Source organism: Rattus norvegicus, chromosome 5 (assembly GCF_036323735.1).
Source record: "Rattus norvegicus strain BN/NHsdMcwi chromosome 5, GRCr8, whole genome shotgun sequence".
In the NCBI taxonomy this organism is placed as follows: domain Eukaryota; kingdom Metazoa; phylum Chordata; class Mammalia; order Rodentia; family Muridae; genus Rattus; species Rattus norvegicus.
The window spans coordinates 160,201,355-160,220,350 of NC_086023.1; the positions used below are offsets into that span (position 1 = coordinate 160,201,355).

The 18,996-nt window shown below is 48.3% G+C and overlaps 1 protein-coding gene across 2 annotated transcripts in view; it reads right to left on the minus strand.

The window, feature by feature from the left end:
- Positions 1-18,996, minus strand: part of Kazn (kazrin, periplakin interacting protein) — a 990,282-nt gene that overhangs the window by 525,552 nt on the left and 445,734 nt on the right. The gene's annotated exons all lie outside the window — the stretch shown is intronic.

Consider the following 18,996-nt stretch of genomic DNA (forward strand, 5'->3'; position numbering starts at 1 on the left):
TCTCTCATAACTTGTTAATGCTGCTGACAGAGGCATATCTTGCCTCTGGCAAGCTGGACTATTTGCCGTTGCCATCTCCACTGATAAATTGCCCAATTTTCTTAGCAAATTTAGCAACAATAACAGTTTTCTGCTAGCAAAATAACCTTTCATTTTACCTTAAAAAAAAATGAGGTGGAATAGAAACGAATGGTAGAGGTTTCAGGTCTCCTTCAAAAAAAAAAAAAGTTCCTAATTTTTGGTTTCCACTGAAAACTGTGGGTGGGAGACTGGTTTTTCATTCTGGATAAATAAAACTACCATGTTTTACATTCGGCCTATTGCTGGCTTTGGATTGCCGCTTCTATAACTGTTATAGAAAAAGAACTTTCGAAACACTTTATAGTTTCTGAGGGGAATGGATTAGGTTAGGTTTCCTTTTGACTTTAAAAACAAAACAAAATGAAACAACAAGGCCTCTGTAGCCAGCCTCAGCTAGTCTGCAACTTGCTATCAAGTTGAAGGTGACCTTGAATTTTTGGATCCTCCTGCAAGTTCTAGGACTGCAGGCATGTACCACTCCAGGCTTCCTTCAGAAGTTCCTTTTTAGTTCCATAGTCACTCCCCTGCAACGTGATAGCTGAACCTCACTTTTTTTTTGAACCTCACTTTTTTGAGGCTGGCTTATGGATTATGGAGCGCAGTGGAACGTCTTATAAGAACTTTTACTTAATCCATCAAAAACCGCGGGGCCTATTTTTTAAAGAAAGTCCTGGATGAAGGAAGCTATCTGATTTCCACATTGGTTATCAGCCTCTGCCAACCAGGGAGGTAAAATGGATAAAAAGAGACGGGGGAAAGCCAACTAGGACAGCCCCAGCCTTCATCCCCAGCCAGCCCCGTTGTCAAGAGGAAGCCCGAGACTGAGAATCCACTGTGATCTTAGCTGGAACCAAGAGCCAACATAAAGACAAGAATCATGAGCTAGCCTCATCCAGAGGCCACATTCCCCAAGCTGCTGCTGCTGCCTTCCCCACAGGGATGCTTGGGCTGACAGAGATCAGAGCCCAGAAGTTAGCCAAACCACTAACGGTAAGACTCTGAAGGAAAAATGATTTTCCAAGACAGCCAGGAAACTCCAACTCCAAACTCCACTGGCCCACTCTTCAGGCTTGCCCATTTAGCTTTGATCTCAATGGTCAAAAAGCCCTGATCTTCCATGAAGCTGGATTCCTTCTGGGCCGAGTCTGTGGTTTCCCCCAGTGCTCAATTACACAAAGTCATGCAGGCAGACACGTAGCCGTCACACCCTTTGCACTAGGCTGTCGGTCTGTGGTGGGCCCTTGCCTGCTGCCTTCGGCTTAAGGCCCCCTGGATTTCACTCTAAAAATTTTCCTTACGTTCAGGTCATTTTGCGCAGGAGAAGCCACGCCAAGCCCCAATACGCGTCTTCCCCACCCACACCCACCCCCTCCCCCGTCTAGGTCAGAACTCGAGAATCGTGCCTCGAGTCTTGTCAAGTAACCTGGGCTCAGGAGTGACCTGAGCTGGCCAATGAGACTCGAACTAGAAAGGTTGTTCAGCGAATGGAGGAGAAGAACCTTGCAGATTATGGGGCTCGCACTCAAGTGCCAATCGGGACCATCCAGGCAGCTAATGAACACGAACACATGGTCTGGGGAGGGGAGGATTGCTGCTAACCAGAGGACATATGTCATGTCTGAAGAGGAAAACCAATTACTGCTCAGAGGGTATACACGCTGAACATTGTCAGATGGTTTAAGAGCAATTAGATTTTTTTTAATGCAAAAACAAACAAACAAACCAACCAAAGCAACAATTTAATTTTTGCTTTGTTGTTGCTGTTGTTGACCTCCGAGGGAGGCGTCAAGGCCAGTGGCTGGGTGGCGGGCAGTTGCTGCCAGCTGCTCCCACCGGAAATCCCACGGTGGCTCCGGCACCCTGCAGCGGCTCTCGCACCCCGCGCTCCCAGTGAGCAGTACTGGAAAGGTAAAATTTTAATTTTTAATTGAGGAGAACCAATTAATAAAAATTATAACACGAGCTTGTGAGCCAAGTAAAACATACTACAGACGGCGCTTCTCCTCGGCTGCTAGTTTGCGGTGTCTAATCCCGCTTAGCCCCTTCACTCAGAGCACAAAGCAGTGCTGGGTGGGGAGGTCATGTGTCTTGTTCTGAGGTCCACTGACTAGAAGTGTCCTAGTATAGTCTCAGGCCCAGGGACACATATCTAGGTCCAGAGCGCTTTTTTCTTTTATTTAAGATCTATGTTATGTGTACGGGTGTTTTGTGTACTTATGTGTATGTCACGTGTGTGCAGTGCCCACAGAGGCCAGAGGAGGGCGCCAGATAGCCCGGAACCAGAGTTAACAAGCCATTGTGAGGTACCATTTGGGTGACTACCAGGAACCAAACACAGTTTTTCTACAAGAATAGTGAGAACTCTGAGCTACTAAGCCACCTGTCTAGCACTTCAGAGCTCTTGACCATGACTCTTACTGTTCCTCAGAAGGCCCTGCTACCAGTTCCTTTATTTTAAAATGTGCATGCATGTGCGTGCATGTATGTATGTTTGTGTGTCGTCTGCTGAAGTAAATGTTCATGTGCACGTAGATGCGGAGGTTGTAAAGCAACCTCAATGCTACTCTCAAAACCATCATTTGCATCCTTTGAGACAGGGCCTTCCACAGCCTGGATCTCGCCAGCAGGCCCCAAGGATCTGCCTGTAACCATTTTCCATGGGTTCTGGGGATCAAACTCAGGTGTTTGTACTCACAAGGCAAGTGATTTGCCTGCTGGGTCATCTCCGCAGCACCCTCCTGGGGATGCTTGAAGTTAACTGACAGAAAGCGGGGAAAATGACTTGTCCCGCCTAACGGTAGAAGCAAGCTCTCGGGTTGGATCTTCTAGAACAAGCCACACCTCCCATCTCTGGGAAGGACTGGGCCACTGTGTCACAGGGTGGAAGGGAAATCTCTGGCCCTGCCGAGAGCCTCCTGGAGAACAGTAGGCTTTACTCCGACTGTTGGGCTGTGCCATGCACTTTCATGGTAACTTAGACAACATGGTTATGAGGGCTTGTAGCCCACTCAGCGGTTCCCCTGTTTTCCTCGTCAGCCCTCTTCTCTGGTTGGCATGGAATATTGCCCAAGATGAGTATCCACGGTTGCTATGATATTATTGGAGGGTAGCGACTGCCATGTCTAAGAGTTCTAATGTTTCAGTCCTCCAACAAAGCACAAAGAAGATGATTACGACTGAGTGTTGTTACACATAGGATGCATGGACAGCTCTTCAAACGGAGTCTCAGAAGGCAGGCCTGTGGGCCAGGAGCGTTCATTTTTGTTGTTCTTGTTTTTAAAGATTTGTTTATTTATTATATATAAGCACAGAGTATCTGTCTTCAGACACACCAGAAGAGGGCATCAGATCTCATTACCAATCCATGAGCCACCATGTGGTCGCTGGGATTTGAACTCAGGACCTCTGGAAGAGCAGTCAGTGCTCTTAACCGCTGAGCCATCTCTCCAGGCCAGGAGCCTTCTATCTTGGCTTATTTCACTTCCAGCCTCAGACACAGAGATGTGCCTGGGAGATAAGGCTCAAACAGAGAAGGCTACACTGGAGGCATGTCTATTGTCTTCTAAGAGGTTGAGTCTGGTCGTTCCCGAATATCAGTTCTGCTCATATCCTATTGGCCAGAACCTAGTCACGTGGTCCCATCCCACTGAAAGAGTGCTGGGTAATAGAAAAGGGAAGGGGCCTTACTCCTACTGTTCCCTGGTATTGGCTGCATGGGAAGGCACCCTTGGCTGAGCTGTGCTGTGCGGCAAGCCCTTGACTCTAAAGAACAGGACAGGGCCATGATTCTCAGGATGGGTCAGAGAGGACAACATCCTGCTGGGTTCCCCACGGGGACCTGTAGTCAGAGGTCTACGGCTGGATTTCATCTTCCTTTTGGGTTCAGAAGCAGTAACAATTAATTATAGAACATCATTTGAAAATTGTCACACATAGGTCAAGGGCTAGAGGGATGGCCCAGGTGGTAGCATTCAAGGACTTGCTGTGCAAACATGAGGTCCCAAGTTCAATCCCTGGAACTCGTTTAAGGAACCCAGGCTCAGTGAAGCATGGTGTAATCTTAGCACTGCAAGGCAAAGACAAGAGGATTCCTGGAGCTCATTGGCCAACCAATCTGGTTGAGTCAGCAAATTCCTGGCAAGACTAAGAGACAATGTCTCAACACAAAAGAGGAGGGGGAGGGGAAGGGGAGGGGAGGGGGAGGGGGAGGGGAGGGGGGAGGAAGCAGAAGAAGAAGCAGGAACAAAGAGGAGAGCAACTGAGGAAGACACCTGGAGCTGACCTCCTCCACGTGCCCACACACACATACACACACACACACACACACACACACACACACATACATACACACACACCTGAACACAAACACACACACACCTGAACACAAACACACACACACACACCTGAACACAAACACACGAATGTGTAAGCACATGCACATATAAAGATAGTATATCAAAAGATTGAGAGAGTTGTAACCAAGAGGGGAATGGAGGCTCTCGGTTGCTAACAGCAGTCATGAACATTTATTTCGTGCTTACTGATGGGTAGTGCGTCTGTCCATTAAAAGCACTATACAGAGATCAATTAGTCTTACTAATGGGGTCCTGGTAGTGGAGGAGGCTTCATGCTGACGAGGGCAGTCAAAAGACTCGAGGAACTTCTGAATAGAGTAAGTCAAGGTCCTACATCTGAAGGTGTGGGTTTCTGTAGTCATTGATGAACGCCAGGATATCAATGGTGGTTGATGGGACAGAGAGCTGTCCCCAGCATAGTAAGACTTCCTGGACCCAGGCTTGCTGGAAGGAAGTCTAGGAATCTCCTGCCCTAAAATCACAGGCAATCTTGATGCTCGGACCTTTGCTCTGGAACTTTGTGGGGGCTAAGAGTGAGGAGAGTGGAAGCAGTTGACTTCTTTCTCTTGAGCTACTTGGGGACAGTGACCTTGACAGGAGTTGGCTCCTCCTCTTGAGGGAGCACTCCAAAGGAAGCTCTCATCGTCATAATGTCATAAGCCCTGCCCCAGGGAGTTTTGAACCCTGAACAGAGGGAGCATGTTTAGAAACTGCCCGTGTGCACCATGATCAGTCTCTCTGCAGCTGGCTTCCATAACACTGTGGGCTGGAGTCTCAGATCATTTACGTCTTCCAAGGAAGGTCTCCACAGTCTGCTTTCTTAGCTCCCTTCATCTGTAACTTCTCAACCCACACAGAGCAAGGACATTCCTGGAAACACAGGAAGGGGGTTTCTGGAAGGAGTGGGAGCTGGACTCGGTTGGGTCCCCACCTTCATCCCATTCAGGGCCTTTCCCCCCCGAACACACTGACTTTAGTCATGCCCTTTGTCTTCAAACAAATGCTCCCAATGAAGTTCTAGTCAATTTAATGTCATAGCCCTGCCACCAGGAGTTTTGAACCCTGGACAAACACCATGAGTGGTCCCTCTGCAGTCGACTTCCGGACATCAGTGAGACAACAGAGTGATCTTAGGGGGAAAAGTGAATGCAGTTAACCAGGTACCAAAACCTGTCCTAAGAACTAGTCACAGCCACAGGGCAGCAGGTAACAGGCCAGACTACACTTCTTGGCTGTTGTAAGAAGACAGAGGTTTGGGGTCAGACAGACTGGCACTAAGCCCTGACTCTGTTCTCTATTTGCTGCTGGCTTCAGGAAAGTTCCTTCCTATTTCTGAGAACCAGGGTCTGATTGGAAATATGGAGGAGACTTGCCAAACTCGAGCGATATTTTGCGCCTTAGTGAGATCAAACGTAGGATGAGATCAGATTCATCGCAATGTTCTTGGTAGCTGTGGCTGGCGGTTCAGTCCTGTAATCCTAGTCACTTGGGAAGCTGAGGTGGGAGGCTCCCAAGTTCAATGCCAACTTGGGCTACAGTAAGTTTGAGGCCAGTCTAGGCAGCGTAGTGAGACCATGTCTCAAAGCAAAATTTGAAAAGAGGGCCGGAGTTGCAACTCTGTGCTTAAATGCTTGACCAGCGTTCAGCAGGCGCAGTGTTTGATTCTTAAATCCACACAAAACAAGCTCTTGAACAGCCAAGATACCAAATACACAGTAAGAAGTGGGCAGAGGAGCCCTAAGCCAAGAGTTCTCTGGAATGCTCTCAAGTCTCAGGATTTTGAGTGCTAACACAACTCAGAAGTGTGTGGGGGGACCCCTCACACCATACACAAAATTATATAAAAATACATAAAACCACCTCCCAGCATATTTGAAACATGTTAGACTTTTGTCTTGCTATCAAGGTAACTACCCCAAAACACCAAAATCTCAAGACAAAACCAGGATTTAACACTGTCCTTGTTCAACATTGTCCTTGTCACTCCTGGGGCTCTATTTCCAACTCTGTGCCAACCAAGTCTTGACAAAAAGGGAGCTGGTCATCTTCAGCATCCCAGCCTGGAGTGTGGGGATGGAGGGGTAGCCTGGGACCTGGTCATCTTCAGCATCCCAGCCTGGAGTGTGGGGATGGAGGGGTAGCCTGGGATCTGGTCATCTTCAGCATCCCAGCCTGGAGTGTGGGGATGGAGGAGTAGCCTGGACATGGACTTGAAGGAAGTTGGGGCCAGGATGATCTGAGAAAAGAATCCCAAGTCTGTAGGACATTCTGAAAGGTGGGCTTTTCATTCTTAGGCCCTGTGTGCATGTATACATGCACACACACACCCCAAACACACATATGCCATAAACAGGTGAACACACCCCCACTGATAACCCCCAGAGACCCACATTCCACAAACGCACATACTCATAACACTGTCACATACACATACACACACACAAACATATTTACACACACACAGACACACACATACACATGCGCGTGCGTGCACTGTCTCACACACATCTCACAAACATACACAGAATATGGCTCAGGGTCTTGTTGAGGGTCCAGGATGTTTTCCTTACTGATGTCTTCTGTGGCTAAACAGAATCAGATGCTGGGGACAGTTGCCCTGAGAGTGAACAGCTCTGAGGTGAATACTCTTGGCCGCACTCAAGTCTCAGGTGTCTGCTAGGTTGCAGGTACCTGGTACTTGGTGGTGGAGGGAGATGGTAAGGGGAGGTTACAGACAGTGCTGCATCACTCTGGTCCACTCTGCAGAACCACACAGGCCCTAACATCCATCTTGGGGCTTGAATTAAAGAGACAGAAGGATTAATGGGGTGCACACCTTTAATCCCAGCATTCAGGAGGCAGAAGCGGTTGGATCTCTAGAAGTCCAGCCTGGTCTCTATAGCAAGTTCTGAGGCAAAGTTACAGAGTGAAACCTTATGTTTCAAAAATAATGGTGGAGTAGATTTTGTATTCTTGAGTTTCTGCACAGATGTATTGTGGGAAACAGGTGCCCTCTGCCCTCTACCACGCAAGCGCATGGGGCACCTGCTGCAACCTCATTGGCCTTAGAACTCCAGGCATTGGAACACCTTCCGGTCTCTAAGGTTTGAGTGTGGAGAGTGGTCGTCACTCTTTGTTTCTGCTCTTAGAATGCCCCAGGAGCCACATCTAGAGTGTAACCGCTCACATGGCTAGTTTTCAGGGGATCGGATGAATGCAAGAAAGAGAGGGAGAAGAAATGAAACTCTACACGGAGAGGAGAGCCTGGCTAACAGCAGCCGCGCGCGACCTTGCTTTTTTCCCCTCCTCCCCCTCTCCGTTTGTGCAAACACCGCCCACTCATTCCCCATGCTCAGGTGAAGCTGTGTGTTTGTGTTGTGAGTTGAGCCCTTCCATTGCTCCGAGCGAACAGGGCGTCCACCTAGTGTTGTAGCTGATATTCTGCCGTGAGTTGCTCTGCTCACCATCCGTCCCATGCCCACGGCAGACATTGCCAATCAATCCCAATATGCTTTCCAGATTGCTGGAGCCCCAGCCTCTGATTCCTTCACGACACAGCAATCTAGGCAGCCGATATCAATCGACTGGAATTAGTACAAGAGATAAAAACGAAGTGTCACCCTCAATTTATTTTCTGCTAATCTGATTAGGGAAAGAGTGCAGAGGTCAGCGTTCCTCTCGCTCTCAAACTTGCCCAGGAGCTGTTTCCCATTAATGAAAGCTTTGAGTCCCTGCAGACATCTAAGAGGAAGGAAGAAAGACGCCACACACCACGCACACTTGGTGAGCACAGTTTGGGTGCATATACCCTTCCTTACTCTGAACCCCGAGGACAGCAGGAAGACTGGGAGATGGGATGGAGACATGACAGTTCAGGAAGGGACCTGCTAGCAGGAGAGGGGGCCAGAAGCTCAGGGCTGTCTGATTCTCTCCAGATTTAAGCTAAGGAAATGAGCCAAAGCCTGGGGGGAGTCTGGTCATTGATGCTGTCAGGCAGGAAGCAGGACCAGGGCCACCCAGCTCGACAAACAAAAGGGTAAGAAGGGTTGCCATGGTACCTCTCCTCTTCCAGTTTGGATATTGCAGAGTTGGCCAACTTATGACCGAGAGCAACTTTGAAGTCAGATGTGATTTCAGCATTGTTTCTTACCCATCCATACAAATGTTTGTTGAACACCTCCAGGAAGTCTGGTTCTGAACCAGGACCTGGGGATGATCCCAGAAACAGGAGGGCTCAGTCCTGCCTTCAGGCTGTCAGGAAAGGCAGAAAGAAACATGCGACTATCATGAATTCTGAGGAGGTCCCAAAGGGAGTGCAGAAAACTAAAGGCGTGTGTACATGTTTATACACACCCCTCCATACACACATGCCACAAACAGGTACACACCTCCATGGACACCACACACACACACACACACACACACACACACACACACATCCCTCCATACACACATGCCACAAACAGGTACACACCTCCATGAACACCACACATACACACACACACATCCCTCCATACACACATGCCACAAACAGGTACACACCTCCATGAACACCACACACACATACACACACACACACACACACACACACACACATCCCTCCATACACACATGCCATAAACAGGTACACACCTCCATGGACACCACACACACACACACACACACCATGGACACACACACTCACAAACACATTCACTCACAAATATACACATTCATACTATACACTCACAAACACATATACTCACTCCCTGGACACACACACACACACACACACATACACACACACACACCATGGACACACACACTCACAAACACATTCACTCACAAATACACACATTCATACAATACACTCACAAACACATAAACACTCACACATATTTACTCACCCCCTGGACACACACACACACACTCACTCATATACACACATTCTGCACACACACTCACAAACACATTCACACACATACATACCTACACACTCACATGACAATACACACATTCATACACACATATTTCACAAACATATACACACACATTTCAAAATCATGCATACACTCATCCATGGACACATAGACGACACATGTTTGTACATACACACACACACACACACACACACACACACACACACACACTGCAAGAAGGAAGAAGATAAAATACTTTCTGTGGGCCTGCACTCTGTTATTACTTTCATGCTTCTGTCCTTCAAGGCAGGAGGAGCCTTGAACTGGATCCCAAGTTGGGCCTGTCACTGAACTACCTTTCCCTCAGTCTTTTCTCCATTTTTGTCCCTGCAATTCTTTTAGACAGAATTTGTAATAAACAGCCAGAAGCTGGAAACAACCCAGATGCCCCACAACTAAGAATGGATACAGAAAATGTGGTTCATTTACACAATGGAGTACTATTCAGCTATCAAGAATGAGGGCATCATGAATTTTGCAGGAAAATGGATGGAACTAGAAAATATCATCCTGATTGAGGCAACCCAGACCCAAAAGGACATGCATGGTATATACTCACTGATAAGTGGACTATTAGCCAAAAATACAGAATATCTAGGATACATTTCACAGGACTCAAGAAGGTTCACAAGCAGAAGGGCCCAAAGGAGGATGTTCCAATCTCATTTGGGAGGGAGAAGAAAATAATCACAGGAGGCAGAGGGAGGGATCTGAGTGGGAGGGGGAGGGGGAGGAGAAGGGGAATGGGATCAGGTATGGGTGTGGGGGGGAGACAGGAGAGAACCCCTGAAAGTGGGAGGTTGGGGGGACCCTCTAGAAAGTATCAGAGACCTTGGAGGTGAGAGACTCTCAGGACTCAAATGAGGGACCTTAGATGAAATGCCAAACAATGGGAAGAGGGAACTCTCAGAGTCCACCTCCAGTAGGAAGACAGGGCAAGTGAGGGATGGGGTTGGCACCCACAGTTAAAAACTCTGACCCGGATTTGTCCCTGTCTAAAAGAATTGCAGGGACAAAAATGGAGAAAAGACTGAGGGAAAGGTAGTCCAGTGACAGGCCCAACTTGGGATCCAGTTCAAGGGGAGGCTCCAAGACTGGACACTATTACTGATGCTATGACGTGCTTACAGAAAGAAACCTAGCATGGCTGTCCTCTGAGAGGTCCAACAAGCAGCTGACTGAGATAGCTGTAGATACTTACACTCAACCATTGGACTGAAATGGGGGATCCATGGGGTTGAATTAGGGAAATGCTAGAAGACGCTAAGGAGGAGGGCACCCCCACTGGAAGACCAGCAGTCTCAACTAACCCCAACCCCTGAGATCACTCAGGCACCGAGCCACCAACCAGGGAGCGTACGCAAGCTGGTCTGAGGCCCCCCAACGCATATACAGCAGAGGACTGCCTGGTCTGGCCTCAGCGGGAGAAAACAGGCCTAACCATCGAGAGACTTGAGGCCCCAGAGAGTGGGGAGGCCTGGCAGAGGGGCATGAGGAACAGTGGGAGGGGGGACTGGCTGGGAGGGGGCAGTGGCTGGACTGTAAAGAAAGAAAGGTAATAAAAAAAGGAAAAAGAAAAAAAGGAAAGGAAGCATGAGAGTCAGAAAGTAGGGAGACTGTTGCTCAGTTCTAGTGTTACATGTTGAGGATTCAAACCATGTGAGCTGTGATTAGAATCTATTGCATTCCCTCACCCACGCTACTTCCCTCTCCCTCCCCTGGGCCTCTCTCATCGCTCTACTTCTGAGTCATCTGTTCACCTTCCGTCCAAATCAGTTCAGCCTTCTGGTAAACCTCCCGGAGATGTCAGCTCAACTCTAGCCTCTTCCTCCTCCAGTCACTTTGATGTTTAAAGAGGTGCCCGATCTGTAGATGTCTGCTCTGCACAATTTAGTTCTTTGGTATAGTGGAGGGACATGCTATACTATCGAGTACTGACAGTTTTCTTTTTTTTTTTTCTGGATCTTATGTTTCTACTGCACCCCCTTTGTAGGGATGCCTCACACTGTTCTCTCTCTCCCCTTCTCTCTCCCCCTCCCCTTCTTTCTCCTTGGTTGTGTTGATTTCCAGTGAATGTTCCCACCTTCTGAATCACTCCAGGTTGCCTGGGAACAGGGAGTTACTGGTTCCTTGTTACGCACGCACGGCTGAGGAGGGAAGGTTAATCTCAAGATAGTTGCATTTGGGAAAGGGAGCAGCTGCATCCTGTTCCTCAGTGTCACCCGCAGAGCAGTGTTGGGTGTGACCCAAGCTCACTGCTTCTTTCTGATAGCCAGTGCTCAAGGGGATGATCACATGTCACCATGGATACACGCCCATGAGACTGTCCGGCCTCCAGGCTAGGTCTGGGTCCCCTGCTCCCTGATCAGCTCTGTGTCCTTGGGTCTAGATCAGGTCTACAGAGCAGCTTCCCTAACATGTGGGTTCACAGGTGTGTGAACTCGCTTGGACCACAGGGTACCCACAGGAATTTGGGTAAACACATTCCAGGGGTGCGCATATGGATAAGACGAACATTGAGTGTGTGAGCCAAGTAAAGCGAGTGGCCTTTCCTTCCTGGCGTGAGTGGACCTCACTTGCTGAAGGCTTGGAGAAGAACGAAAGGTCTGATGAGGGAGAACGTCCTCTCTGACGGTCGCCATGACACCAGTCCTCATCTACGAAGCAAGTCGGCTTCTGACTTGAACTAGACCTTGGGCTGTTCTGCTTCTTAGGTCTGACTTGGATTAGAACAGCACCATCCTCAGGATAGACTTCAGATCTTCAAAGCCATAACTCATTCTTTTCCTCTCTCTTCCCCTTCCCCCTCCAAATTATACTAACACCAGCTAGCCTTTCCAGACCCTGTGGGTTCAAGGTCTCCCCAAAACGAGTTCTTCACTTTTTCTTTATCTCAGTCCTTTCTAACCACAACTGTTGTCGGAAACTGAGTCTCACGCTGGGCACAAAGCATCAGTCTTGGGATAAATCTCCCTGACTGCCTTCTTGAGAGTCAAACACATTCCGTCTGCTTGCTTGCTTAATGAATAATGACCTGTGATTCTGGTCCAGAGCCTAAGCCTCCAAAAGAGCTGGGGTTGTGTTTTGGATCACGTTTGGGGCGTTCAGCAGCCAAATCCCCTCTTCCCAGACTCTGCTCTGGGAGTGCAAACACCTTGCCCTGCTTTGTATGCTTGGTGCTGGGGTTTGTGAGACAGGTGCTGCCCCCTCACCCTCTCCATCTGTCACGACTATGGCAACATCATGTGGCAGCTCTAGTTAAGCCAAGTGCCCTGTGTTCCAGTATCAGGGGGATTACGTCCCTTTCCCCTAGCCAGTCACAAAGCTCAAAAACAGAAGTTCACATCGAGCAAGAGGGATGGAGACAGCCAAGAAAGGGGAGGGAGTGTGTGGCTGGCTAATGAGTAAGAGTAGAACTGTGGATAGGGACCCAGCACTGACTCCACCCCTCCCAGAGCACTATGGGTAGGGACCCAGCACTGACTCCACCCCTCCCAGAGCACTATGGGTAGGGACCCAGCACTGACTCCACCCCCTCCCAGAGCAACTAGTTAGAGCACAGAATGATAAAGCTCTCCCAAGAGAGGCCATTGCCAGGTAAACTGGGCACACTTCTTTTGACCATGATTTTGCTTAAAGCCAGGAATGTAGTCCATCATTTTTTTCAAACCTAGAGTCAGAAGGGGCTCATTAAACTCACTTAGCAATCTCTTCAAGTGCGTCTGAAATCACGGAGATGAGGTCAGGGTTGAACATTCTCCTGGTAGCAGCTCGATGCTCAGAAAACAGCAGACAGGGTGATCCTTCACCAGGCACATTCCTAGGTAATATTGGTCAAAGGCCACTTGGCCTTATCCCTAGTAAAACACCGCTGACAACTCCCATGTGCAATTCTGCTTAGTCTGGGTCTCCTTCTTAGGATATACTTAGGATATACACGCTTCAATGTGTGAATAGGTTTATGTTTTCTGCGGCACTCCTCTCTGGAATGTTTACATGTATGTGTACATTATGTTGTTACACAGAGAGGGAAAAGAAGAGGAGAGAGGAGATATTAGGAGAGAGGAGGAGAAGGGAAGGAAGGAGGGGGGAGGAAGGGAAAGGAGAGGAGGAAAGAGGAGCAAGAGAAACAAAGACACACAGGGAGACACAAAGATACACACACATAGGGACATACAGACACGCGCACACTTCCTTTCCTTTAGTGAACCCTGAATACGTGGGTATTAGTAAACCACCTCTTACTTCCTTTCTGGGACCTGGCATCCAGACAAGTGTTTGTTAAACAACCCCAAACATGGACCCAGATCAGAAGGTGATTTTGGTAAGTCCACTGAGCCAGTAGCAGTCAGAGTGTGACCTTGGTCTTCCTTTGCCTGTGATCTTAATAGGGGGCCTCTAGAAATACAGTTAGAATGAACTGAATTGCTTCCAAGATTCAGCCTGGTGGTGGAGGATCTGCTCATGTTTCTCCTGGATATCTGGACTGAGGAAGTACCAGAACACACCTTGCCTGATGACTCTTTCCCACTCCCATGCTTGGTCTCCACCATCTTTTCATACCACAGACGTGAGGACGACAGCGTGGTAGGTCACCCACAGGCTGTGCACCACAAAGACCAGAGTTCATTGAGGGACACAGAGCCAACTCCTCTTTCAGTAGTGGAGCCTTGACTTGATGCCTTGTTCCCTGTGTGAGGAGAGGAGGCTAGCCCAATGTGTGAAGAAACCATTGGTCACACACTCTTACTCAACTGATGACCAGGCAGTGCGGAGAGCGCTCTTACCACTGTTTGTCACCTGGATGGGCTGCTCATTCCCCTTCCTAATCCTTCCACACTCGAAACAGAATCTCCAATCCTTGTGTTAGCCCCTTGTCCTTGGCCACACCTCCATCCCAGATCTTTAAACCTGACGACAGAAAAGGATCCTGAGTTCTCATCTGCCCAGCTGCCTGCACAGTGATTTCATGTCTCTCAGCTTCTGCAGCCCAATAGACCCATCCTTCAATTTCCTAGCAAGATTTAAAGGAGCCGACTGGCTGGCAAAATGGCTCAATAGGCAAAGGAGAATGCCAGCAAGCCTGAGGACCTCATCTCTCCCTGGATCTGCATAGCAGAAAGGGAGAACTGACTAGTTTAAGTGTCCCCGACCACCACACTTGTGCTGTGACATAAGTAGTTTACAAGCTAGAATAAGAACAATTAAGGATGACACTGGGCCCGCCACAGTATTCAGGCTCTGTTTCCAGAATGAGGGGGCAATCCAGGTATAGGGGTGGGGGGACCCCTGAGCTCCACTGACCAGCTGCTCTAGTTTGCCGTCTGCTCTTGGGATAAGCACCAGGACCAAGAATAACTTGGGTAGGAAAGAGTTCCTTTCCACCTACAACTCCCAGCTCAGAATAGACCACTGAGGAAAGTCAGGGCAAGAACTCAAGGAGGAACTGAGGCAGAAGCCAAGAAGGATCACTGCATACAAGCTGGCTCTCCCTGGCTTCTGTGCAGCCTGTTTTCTTATCCAGGACCATCTGCTCTTGTGTGGCCTTGCCTACGGGGGGGGGGGGGGGGGCTGGGTGCCTCCATGCAATTAATAATCGAGACACTTTGAATTTGATTAGGGTAATTTCTCAATGGAGGCTCTGTCCCAGGTTACTCTTGTTTGTGTCAAGTGGATAGTAAAAACTGAGTAGGACACTAGCCGAAGCTGAAAAGTGATTAAAAAAAAGTTTAAAGTGAGAGGCAAAAGGCAGTCTCCAGTTATAGCAAGAATAACCATAAACCATCTATGTAGCTGATATGAGGTGGAAACCCAGTGTCTAGGGAGAGACCTGTGAGAGTGACTAGTGCCTGTAGGCAGCCCAGGGCACTGACATTAGTGAGCATTATCACTAGGGAATATGGGAAGTGGCCTCCAGCTGACACCCTATGGGGTAGAGACAAGACCCCCAGAGAAGGACAAGTGCAAGCAGTCCCCCTGGCTGCCACACTAGGGGTCATGACTGCGACATAGAACTCAGGCATGTTCCCTGTAAAAGGCCCAGGGGAGCTTTTACAGGACATCAGCCTGCAAAGGAATCCTGGATCCTGCTGACCTGGAACTCAAGAGCGGGAGAGGAAAATGTGGGGAGGAAAAATGACTTGAAGTAAGATGAGTGGCCTTGGTCCTCTTTTCTCGCTGAGCTCATTGGTCACATTGTCTGTGGAGAGGGGTGGGCAGCATTTGTTATCCCAGACCGGAGAGGAAGAGCTAGGCAGAGCTGCAGGGCTAACTGGCCAGAGAGCCTAGTTCAACTGGAGATTTTCCAAGCCAGGAGAGTCCCTGTCTCAAAAGGCACAGTGGTGAGCATTCTGAGGACATCTGAGATTGTCCTCTGACCTCTGCATGTATATGCACACATGCACATGCCCACACACGTGTATCACACATGCTCACGTGCATACACGATACACTGAGGACTAGCATTGGCTATTGATGCACTAACGTCAGGTAAAGGCTAAAAACAAACTCTTCTCCATCCATCTTCCTCCTCCCAGACACTTGAGTTTCTGTCAGTGGCCTTGGGGATGGGAACAGTCAGCCAGATTGCTACTCTTGTATAAGGAAACTTCATTGGCTCAGAGTAAGGCATCTAGATCATGCCTAGACCATCTTCTAAGTTTGGTGTGTGGTTGGTGATGTCCAGCTCCTCTGTCTTATCGACACTCATGATTCCAGGGCGTCAACCAATTCTTACTGCACACTTATGAGATGCCTAGACTTCAGGATTTCAATGAGAAGTTGGATGCCAGGGCTGAGGAACTGGGGCGGACAGAGGGTGAGCCCAAGCTTTTCTGTCCCTCAGCTATGGACGCTGTAGGCTATCTCTTCTGTGTCGTTCCCCATAACTGTCTATGAGACTGAACCCCGGCTGTTCTTGATGAGTGCCTTTCACCTGTTTGCATGTCTCTCACTCTGCAGTCATGTTTCAGGGGCTCGCCATAGGTGTGTGCTGGAATTGTTAGATAAGTATCAGAGACTGACGGTGTAAGCAATGTGTTTACTGTCTCGTGATTCTGTAAGCTGTAGGGTTTGGGGCATATTGGTGTTGGAATATTGGTTCCCTTATTTTGTCTTTTAAGGTCCATTTATCTTTATTTTATGTGTATGAATATTTTGCCTGCACGTGTCAATGCCTGGTACCCACAGAGACCGGAAGAGGATGCCAGATACCCTGGAACTGGAATTACAGATGTTGCAAGCCACCATGCAGGTGCTGTGAAATGAACCACGGATTTCAGCAAGAGCAGTATTAATTACTCTTAAATAATGAGCCATCTTTCCAGGGTTCAGGTTGTCCACCTTTGAGGTCCACGAGCGGGAATAATTTCCAGGCCTCTTTCGGAGCTTTGGTGGCTACCCTTGACTTATAGGTGCATTACCTTGTGTGTTCTCTTTGTCTCTGCCTCCATACCCACGACTGTCTGTCTGTCTGTCTGTTTCTGTCCATCTCTGTTTTTGTCTATCTCTCTCTGTGTGTCTCTTTCTCCCTTTTTCTCTCTGTGTGTCTCAGTCTAAACCTAAATAGGTAATCAGTTGAATGTGTGCCCATAGTTAGCATTAGTGTGCCTGTGTACCAGTCTGCCAGTATATCCAAATTGGACCCCTCGATAAGGGTACCAGTTACATTGTCTTGAGTTCTCCCTTTAGTGACTGCACTCTAACTGAATTGAAGACCCATTCTAAAGTATATTCCCACTACCAGATACAGGGTGCATATAGCATCTGAGTTTGGCAGTGATAGCGTGGATCTAATTCTCACATGCACTAAACTGTCTGCAACTACCCCTGGGCTACAAAGACAAGCTGTCGATCGCCAGTAGAGGCAACTTCAGTGCCCACAGGTGTGTATACAAGTGCTTTAGACCCTTACTCGACAGTGACATCCTTTGTGTTGAATGACTCTTGACTTTGGCACCCTGAAGGGATTTTACCCACTCCAGGGGAGGATGTCAGGCCTGTAGGCTTGTATCTGCTGAAGAACCCCAGCTCGACCACCGTCAGGGTGAACTGCCAGAGAACAAGTAAGCAGAATCAAGAGCCAGGGAAGATTTTAGAATTGTAAGTAGTAGGGGGTTTTAACTCTTCGAAATGTTAATTGATTAAAGAGATGAATTACCCATTCGAGGCTTCCTCCAGAGATTGCTTCATGGGAGAGGGTTTACGTTTAGACTTTTCGTGTCTCTGTCTAATTGGCCTGGCATTGTTGGGTTATCATTGCATAATCAGTTGGTTGCATCTGCATCTAAATGCAAGCATGTTAGGATAGGTTAATCAGGGTCAGATGAGGCATTAATGGGAGGCCTGAGCGGATGCAGCTAGCATCCTTGAAAATGAATAATGGGGAAACACATACACACACGCATGCTGATGGTGGACATGTGTGTGCCTGGGTACAGTTGGAAACTGGAAACAGAGTAAGAAGTGAATTTGCATCTTTTTTTAACTTTATTTATTTATTTATTTATTTATTTATTTATTTATTTATTTGTTTATTTATTATGTATACATCATACAGCTTTCTGCCTGCATGTATGCCTGCAGGACCTGATTATAGATGGTCGTGAGGCACCATTGAGGTTGCTGGGAATTGAATTTAGGACCTCTGGAAGAGCAGACAGTGCTCTTAACCCCTGAGCCATCTCTCCAGCCCCTGAATTTGCATCTTAAAGCTCGGCAAAGCTTTGGGGTTATTGATGTTTATTTTCCCATCTGAGAAAATTGTGGGAGCAATGCGAAGCTTGCCCACCAGAGTCACCAGGGGACCAGGGACAGAGCTGGCACCGAGATGATAATATCACGGTCATTTAGATTGCCTTCATGGGAACTGATTGCTTCACAGAGGTGCCAATGACGTTTATGTTCAAATCCTACACATTAAGAGGGGCACGAGGTGAAGAGATGACCCCCACCCCCATGGTGACCGGGGAGGGGACTACTCACATTTTGGATTCTCTAGCCATTTTCAACCAAGGGACTTGCTTACTTTCTGGAATGTTCTCTCCCAGTCAGAATCCCAGACTGAAGCCACTGGGATTTCCCGCACCCATGTTTGGCAGACTGACTATCCATTGGTCTCTCTCCGAAGGTTTAATTCTAGTACCAAGTTGGGAATCTCACTGTGATTGCTTCTCAGCTAAGTCCTCTGTCACCAGCTAAGTTCCCAACCTAGCAACCCCATGAGCTCTTGTTTCCCCCAAATTCCACTTTGTCCCTAATGGCATCATCACTCTGGAGAGTGACTTCATGGGGTTGTTAGAGTGAGCCCCCAAAAGAGAGTGGAACTCCACTAATCTCTCTCTCTCTCTCTTTCTCCCTCCCTTTCTCCCTTCTTCCTTCTTCCCCTTCCTCGCTCTCTCTCCTTCCAGCTCATGATGTGAACTTCTTGCTGTGACATAAGCCCTGTGCTGCTGCCATCAGACACACCTACTAGGGACTCAAAGCACGAGGCCGCCCGCCCAGTCTTGTCTGGGAGCCCCCAGAATGGTAAGCTGACTAATCCTTTCTCTGTGAGTTAATTGTTTTGGGTGTTTCATGACAGGAAAAGCTAACTCATGGGTCCT